At 36.2% G+C, this 8,333-nt stretch overlaps 3 non-coding genes across 3 annotated transcripts; all 3 read right to left on the reverse strand.

Annotated features, from left to right (window-relative positions):
* Nucleotides 1-540: 540 nt before the first annotated feature.
* Nucleotides 541-4,502, reverse strand: LOC117149883. The gene has a single exon (XR_004460589.1). It is a non-coding gene; the product is annotated as a large subunit ribosomal RNA (ribosomal RNA).
* A 395-nt stretch (nucleotides 4,503-4,897) lies between these two features.
* LOC117149878 lies at nucleotides 4,898-5,076 on the reverse strand. Its single transcript, XR_004460585.1, has one exon. It is a non-coding gene; the product is annotated as a 5.8S ribosomal RNA (ribosomal RNA).
* Nucleotides 5,077-5,762: 686 nt separating this feature from the next.
* On the reverse strand, nucleotides 5,763-7,757 carry LOC117149881. Its single transcript, XR_004460587.1, has one exon. It is a non-coding gene; the product is annotated as a small subunit ribosomal RNA (ribosomal RNA).
* Between the last annotated feature and the right edge of the window lie 576 nt (nucleotides 7,758-8,333).

Below are 8,333 nucleotides of genomic sequence, written 5' to 3' on the forward strand. Positions count from 1 at the left end.
ATTATATGATAGGGACAATATCATATGCGTCACTAAATTGATGACGAGGTGTTTGGCAACTTGACACAATTCATTAAAGTCTTTATATTAATTATATGATAGGGACAATATCATATGCGTCACTAAATTGATGACGAGGTATTTGGCAACTTGATAAATTCTTTAAAGTTTTTATATCAAAATTATATGATAGGGACAATATCATATGCGTCACTAAATTGATGACGAGGTGTTTGGCAACTTGACACAATTCATTAAAGTCTTTATATTAATTATATGATAGGGACAATATCATATGCGTCACTAAATTGATGACGAGGTATTTGGCAACGTGATAGAATTCTTTAAAGTCTTTATATCAAAAATTATACGATAGGGACAATATCATATGCGTCACTAAATTGATGACGAGGTATTTGGCAACTTGATATAATTCTTTAAAGTCTTTATATCAAAAATTATATGATAGGGACAATATCATATGCGTCACTAAATTGATGACGAGGTGTTTGTTTGGCTACAGGAAAAATCATTTATTTATCGAATCATCAAGCAAAGGATAAGCTTCAGTGGATCGCAGTATGGCAGCTGCTCAACCACTTACAACACCTTGCCTGTTACAAAAGTCGTTTACAATTGATTCTAGGCTTTGTCATTGTATTAAATAATGCTTTTATATGTAACTAGCGCGGCATCAGGTGATCGAAGATCCTCCTAATTTACTATGTTACAAATTACATTGGCATCACATCCATTGTCGTTTATAAAATAAATTATAAACTTTAAATGGTTTAGAAGCCATACAATGCAAATTGCCCCTTATTTATCATTGCAGTCCAGCACGGATACGACCTTAGAGGCGTTCAGGCATAATCCAACGGACGTAGCGTCATACCACTGTTCGCTCGAACAAGTATTGTGCCATTGGTCCGTACCTGCGGTTCCTCTCGTACTACGCAGGAATGCTGTCGCAACAACGTTTTGTCATTAGTAGGGTAAAACTAACCTGTCTCACGACGGTCTAAACCCAGCTCACGTTCCCTTGCATGGGTGAACAATCCAACGCTTGGTGAATTTTGCTTCACAATGATAGGAAGAGCCGACATCGAAGGATCAAAAAGCGACGTCGCTATGAACGCTTGGCCGCCACAAGCCAGTTATCCCTATGGTAACTTTTCTGACACCTCTTGTTAAAAACTCTTTAAACCAAAAGGATCGATAGGCCGAGCTTTTGCTGTCCCTGTGTGTACTGAACACCGAGATCAAGTCAGCATTTGCCCTTTTGCTCTATGTGTGGTTTCTGTCCGCACTGAGCTGGCCTTGGGACACCTCCGTTATTATTTGAGAGATGTACCGCCCCAGTCAAACTCCCTACCTGGCAATGTCCTTGAATTGGATCATACCTGAGTAATTGGAGTTATACCAAATTTTCAAATCAAAAATACATAAATGCATCGTTTTATTAAAGAATTTGTTTGCGATTATATAACAAACTCGTGATACTTTGATCAAGAAGCTTGCATCAAAACCCAATACCATAAGATATAATAAATATATCCGTATAATGGCTAGGAAATGATACACGTTCCATTTAATCAAGTAAGTAAGGAAACAATAAGAGTAGTGGTATTTCATTGACGATACCAAACCGAGGTCTAATATCTCCCACTTATTCTACACCTCTTATGTCTCCTTACACTGCCAGATTAGAGTCAAGCTCAAAAGGGTCTTCTTTCCCCGCTAATTATTCCAAGCCCGTTCCCTTGGCTGTGGTTTCGCTAGATAGTAGATAGGGACAGTAGGAATCTCGTTAATCCATTCATGCGCGTCACTAATTAGATGACGAGGCATTTGGCTACCTTAAGAGAGTCATAGTTACTCCCGCCGTTGACCCGCGCTTACTTGAATTTCTTCACTTTGACATTCAGAGCACTGGGCAGAAATCACATTGTGTCAACACCCGCTAGGGCCATCACAATGCTTTGTTTTAATTAGACAGTCGGATTCCCCAAGTCCGTGCCAGTTCTGAATTGATTGTTAATTGATAATCGTTATAATTGATAAGAACTAATTGGTTTAACCCAAATAGTATTCTTAAAAATTTTAGCAAGAAAGTTCCACAATTGGCTACGTAACTAAACTATCCGGGGAACAAGTAACTAACATAAATGCTAGAAACTCTATTTACCCAGAACGAGCACATAAACCATGTTATTGTTTCCCAATCAAGCCCGACTATCTCAATCTTCAGAGCCAATCCTTATCCCGAAGTTACGGATCTAATTTGCCGACTTCCCTTACCTACATTATTCTATCGACTAGAGACTCTTCACCTTGGAGACCAGCTGCGGATATTGGTACGGCCTGTTGAGAAGTTTGCGTGTCCCCACCATAAATTTTCAAGGTCCGAGGAGAAAATATCGACACAACAGTATATGTCATGCTCTTCTAGCCCATCTACCATATCTCTCTGCGAAAGACTTCCATGGTAGTACGGCTATAAAACAGAAAAGAAAACTCTTCCGATATCTCTCGACGGCTTCTTTATGGTCGTTCCTGTTGCCAGGATGAGCACGAGGCCCATATTTAATAACAAACGGATACTCAACAGGTTACGGAATTGGAACCGTATTCCCTTTCGTTCAAAATTATTCAAGTGTATTATATTCGCTTTGTTTATATAGTTAGGCATTTTTGTTTTACTTGAAAATTTTCGGCTTTCGCCTTGAACTTAGGACCGACTAACTCGTGATCAACCACTGTTCACACGAAACCCTTCTCCACTTCAGTCCTCCAAGGTCTCATTCGATTATTTGCTACTACCACCAAGATCTGTACCAATGGCAGCTCCATGCAGGCTTACGCCAAACACTTCTACGCATACCATTGTACCTTCCTACTCACTAAAGTTTCAAAATTTATATCACAAGTAATATAAATCATCTACTTTAGCGGTAATGTATAGGTATACAACTTAAGCGCCATCCATTTTAAGGGCTAGTTGCTTCGGCAGGTGAGTTGTTACACACTCCTTAGCGGATTTCGACTTCCATGATCACCGTCCTGCTGTTTTAAGCAACCAACGCCTTTCATGGTATCTGCATGAGTTGTTAATTTGGGCACCGTAACATTACGTTTGGTTCATCCCACAGCGCCAGTTCTGCTTACCAAAAGTGGCCCACTGGGCACATTATATCATAACCTTGAACTTCATATCAAGAAAGTTAAGGTTCTTACCCATTTAAAGTTTGAGAATAGGTTAAGATCGTTTCGACCCTAAGGCCTCTAATCATTCGCTTTACCAGATAAGATTATTTTATATAATATTAAAATGCACCAGCTATCCTGAGGGAAACTTCGGAAGGAACCAGCTACTAGATGGTTCGATTGGTCTTTCGCCCCTATACTCAATTCTGACAATCGATTTGCACGTCAGAACTGTTTCGGTCTTCCATCAGGGTTTCCCCTGACTTCAACCTGATCAAGTATAGTTCACCATCTTTCGGGTCACAGCATATATGCTCAAGGTACGTTCCAGTTAGAGGCATAAATAATATAAATATACATTATACATAACTATATAGAACGCCCCGGGATTGTGTTAATTAGCTATAAATAGCTAAAAAACTAATCCCATTATTAGTCAAGTTAATTACGCTATTAGGTTTACATCCCAATAACTTGCACATATGTTAGACTCCTTGGTCCGTGTTTCAAGACGGGTCCCGAAGGTATCCTGAATCTTTCGCATTGTTAATCATACAAGAGCATATAATAAACACAAAAATCAATGATAATTATGCCATTATATAATTCCGAAAAATTAACGCTCTGTAATAATATAAATCTATCAGCACTTTATCAAATTAATAACATTTATTCTGTGTTAAAATGCAAGCAATTTAATTGGAATAAACTATAAGTTATATTTTATGATAAATTTGGGATATGCTAATAGATTACAATGTCCTTATATGGAAAAAATGCACATTATTCTTAATAATATTATTTAAATATTACAATTTTAATGATGAATTTTCCATAACGGATATTCAGGTTCATCGGGCTTAACCTCTAAGCAGTTTCACGTACTGTTTAACTCTCTATTCAGAGTTCTTTTCAACTTTCCCTCACGGTACTTGTTTACTATCGGTCTCATGGTTATATTTAGTTTTAGATGGAGTTTACCACCCACTTAGTGCTGCACTATCAAGCAACACGACTCTTTGGAAACATCATCTAGTAATCATTAACGTTATACGGGCCTGGCACCCTCTATGGGTAAATGGCCTCATTTAAGAAGGACTTAAATCATTAATTTCTCATACTAGAATATTGACGCTCCATACACTGCATCTCACATTTGCCATATAGACAAAGTGACTTAGTGCTGAACTGTTTTCTTTTCGCTCGCCGCTACTAAGAAAATCCTTGTTAGTTTCTTTTCCTCCCCTAATTAATATGCTTAAATTCAGGGGGTAGTCCCATATGAGTTGAGGTTGTATATATAACTATTTTTTGCCATAAATTCTTTATATATAAATGATAAAACAATCAATTAAATTCGTTATAAATAGTTCCAATAGTTCTTGTAAGCAAAGTTATTTTTTATCCATTTAACGAACCAACGAAGAATAATAACAAAACCAAGATTTTTCTTTTTCCGAATCATTAATAAGAGACAATTCTAGATGAAAAATATTTCAATTTTTTATGCTAGACATTTCTCAGTATTATTTGATTGAAAAAGAAAATATTTCTCTTCGTTTTTCACATTCAAATGTGAGATAATGTTTTTCATTTCTTTTTTAATATTATGAATAAAATCATTATTTAATCCAATAATATACCATATGCTTATAAAAAATTTATAAACAACTTAATTAGCATAGTCTTACAACCCTCAACCATATGTAGTCCAAGCAGCACTATAAAATTAATTAAAGTACATAACAGCATGGACTGCGATATGCGTTCAAAATGTCGATGTTCATGTGTCCTGCAGTTCACACGATGACGCACAGTTTGCTGCGTTCTTCATCGACCCATGAGCCGAGTGATCCACCGCTTAGAGTTTTATAATTCATTTTTATATAATATCAATATTGTTTTTATTGAAAGAAATTAAAAATACACCATTTTACTGGCATATATCAATTCCTTCAATAAATTTATTTTTATACCTAAAAATAAATGTTGCGATATGTCTTAGTTTCATATAAGCATTATGTATCATAAAAATCTGGTTATGGTTTGCTATTTTGGGTGACACATACTGCAAAATTTATATAAAACATTAACCTGATGGATGACAGGTACAAACATTGTATATTTTAGGTTGTTGCATTAGCCAACGTATGCTCATAACATAGATGAACAATACATATTCGCAACGCGTGTATATTATGGTCCATATACACACACACTTATTTTGAATACCACATTCAAAATTATTTTAATTTTAATTCGACTTCTACTTTCAAATTTTGTTCAGTTTCTTCGATTTCCATTTTCGAGAATTTGTTTTTATAGGAAACGCCATTGTTGTAGTAGGTACTGCCACAAATACGCACAACAACATTAATAATGTTAAAGTCTTTTTATGAGGTTGCCAAGCCCCACATATAAAATAAAAGCCATCTTCATTTTATTTTGACTTTAACTTTTGATTCCGTGGAATCATTTTGTAATATTTTTATTTTGGTAAATTGTATTTATTTGTATTATAACAAATGTTTATTAACGATAAGGATATTATACAATAATGATCCTTCCGCAGGTTCACCTACGGAAACCTTGTTACGACTTTTACTTCCTCTAAATAATCAAGTTCGGTCAACTTTTGCGAAACAACCGTAACACGCAAGGCGTCACAGTGATCACGTCCGGAGACCTCACTAAATAATTCAATCGGTAGTAGCGACGGGCGGTGTGTACAAAGGGCAGGGACGTAATCAATGCGAGTTAATGACTCACACTTACTGGGAATTCCAAGTTCATGTGAACAGTTTCAGTTCACAATCCCAAGCATGAAAGTGGTTCAGCGGTTTACCCGGACCTCTCGGTCTAGGAAATACACGTTGATACTTTCATTGTAGCGCGCGTGCAGCCCAGGACATCTAAGGGCATCACAGACCTGTTATTGCTCAATCTCATTATTGCTAGACGCAATTTGTCCATTTAAGAAGCTAGTGTCCTTATAATGGGACAAACCAACAGGTACGGCTCCACTTACATAAACACATTCAAACACAATAAACATTTTACTGCCACCATGAATGAAGGCTACATAAGCTTCAGCACCATAATCCTGAAGATATCTATTTAATATATTTGAGTCTCGTTCGTTATCGGAATTAACCAGACAAATCACTCCACGAACTAAGAACGGCCATGCACCACCACCCATAGATTCGAGAAAGAGCTATCAATCTGTCTTACACACTTATGTTCGGACCTGGTAAGTTTTCCCGTGTTGAGTCAAATTAAGCCGCAGGCTCCACTCCTGGTGGTGCCCTTCCGTCAATTCCTTTAAGTTTCAGCTTTGCAACCATACTTCCCCCGGAGCCCAAAAGCTTTGGTTTCCCGGGAAGCGACTGAGAGAGCCATAAAAGTAGCTACACCCAATTGCTAGCTGGCATCGTTTATGGTTAGAACTAGGGCGGTATCTGATCGCCTTCGAACCTCTAACTTTCGTTCTTGATTAATGAAAACATCTTTGGCAAATGCTTTCGCTTAAGTTAGTCTTACGACGGTCCAAGAATTTCACCTCTCGCGTCGTAATACTAATGCCCCCAAACTGCTTCTATTAATCATTACCTCTTGATCTGAAAACCAATGAAAGCAGAACAGAGGTCTTATTTCATTATCCCATGCACAGAATATTCAGGCATTTGAAGCCTGCTTTAAGCACTCTAATTTGTTCAAAGTAATAGTACCGGCCCACAATAACACTCGTTTAAGAGCACTAGTGCAGGTTTTTAAATAGGAGGAACATATGAAAAAATACAAGTATTTAATCACATATAAGAACTCCACCGGTAATACGCTTACATACATAAAGGTATAGTACTAACCACAATTGTAAGTTGTACTACCCGTATGAAGCACAAGTTCAACTACGAACGTTTTAACCGCAACAACTTTAATATACGCTATTGGAGCTGGAATTACCGCGGCTGCTGGCACCAGACTTGCCCTCCAATTGGTCCTTGTTAAAGGATTTAAAGTGTACTCATTCCAATTACAGGGCCTCGGATATGAGTCCTGTATTGTTATTTTTCGTCACTACCTCCCCGAGCTGGGAGTGGGTAATTTACGCGCCTGCTGCCTTCCTTAGATGTGGTAGCCGTTTCTCAGGCTCCCTCTCCGGAATCGAACCCTGATTCCCCGTTACCCGTTGCAACCATGGTAGTCCTAGATACTACCATCAAAAGTTGATAGGGCAGACATTTGAAAGATCTGTCGTCGGTACAAGACCATACGATCTGCATGTTATCTAGAGTTCAACCAATATAACGATCTTGCGATCGCTTGGTTTTAGCCTAATAAAAGCACATGTCCCATAAGGTTCATGTTTTAATTGCATGTATTAGCTCTAGAATTACCACAGTTATCCAAGTAACTGTTAACGATCTAAGGAACCATAACTGATATAATGAGCCTTTTGCGGTTTCACTTTTAATTCGTGTGTACTTAGACATGCATGGCTTAATCTTTGAGACAAGCATATAACTACTGGCAGGATCAACCAGAATAATGTTTTTCCTTCATATTCCATTCATATATTTTGAATCGAAATAAGCAATATAATAGATATATAGATATATAGATTTTTCACTTTATATAATTCCATGATTTTTATTATATTGAATAAAATTCAATATTTCGCCTTTGGGTAAAATTTTAAATATATAAGTAAAAAAATCCATTCGATTACGGCCATTTTTATATAGCATTCGTAATCCATATTTTCATTTTTAATTTATACTTGTTTTACCAATATAACAAGAATTTCATCTAATTATTGTAATATATATATTTCTATAATTTTATCTTTTTATACATACATATTTCATTATAAAATATCATTTTATTTCCAACATACATAATTATTGTATCCACACATGTACAATTTTTGTTTAACCAATATAAATATTAAGTTAAATCATTTGCATTTTGAAGATAAATTTAAAATTTATCTCTTTTCATATATATCTCTGGTAATATATAACATAAAACCAAGCGCATATGATAATATTTCCACATTTAATATATAATTTTATATTTCTTTCATAAGAATCCATATTTGTATTATACCGTAACGATATAAT

This window comes from Drosophila mauritiana, unplaced genomic scaffold (genome assembly GCF_004382145.1).
Source record: "Drosophila mauritiana strain mau12 unplaced genomic scaffold, ASM438214v1 U_49, whole genome shotgun sequence".
In the NCBI taxonomy this organism is placed as follows: Eukaryota; Metazoa; Arthropoda; class Insecta; order Diptera; family Drosophilidae; genus Drosophila; species Drosophila mauritiana.